This window comes from Mastomys coucha, unplaced genomic scaffold (genome assembly GCF_008632895.1).
Source record: "Mastomys coucha isolate ucsf_1 unplaced genomic scaffold, UCSF_Mcou_1 pScaffold15, whole genome shotgun sequence".
In the NCBI taxonomy this organism is placed as follows: Eukaryota; Metazoa; Chordata; class Mammalia; order Rodentia; family Muridae; genus Mastomys; species Mastomys coucha.
The window spans coordinates 155,053,557-155,053,836 of record NW_022196897.1 but is presented as its reverse complement, the minus strand read 5'-3'; positions in this window follow the sequence as shown (position 1 = coordinate 155,053,836).

The following is a 280-nucleotide window of genomic DNA, read 5'->3' as shown; positions in this document are numbered from 1 at the left end:
GGGGGGGGGGGGGGGGGGATATTCACAGCACAAATAAATAAAAATTAAACAAGGGCAAGGACACAATTAGTGTATGTGGGACAAAAGTGGACAAGGGTGGCTTTTTATTGTTGGTACTACTTCAGATTTTTGGTTTGGTTTGGTTTGGTTTTGGTGGTGGTGGATTTTTTTATTGTTTTGTTTTGTTTTGTTTTGGCTTGGTTTGGTTTGGTTTTTCGAGACAGGGTTTCTCTGTATAGCCCTGGCTGTTCTGGAACTCACTCTGTAGACGAGGCTGGCC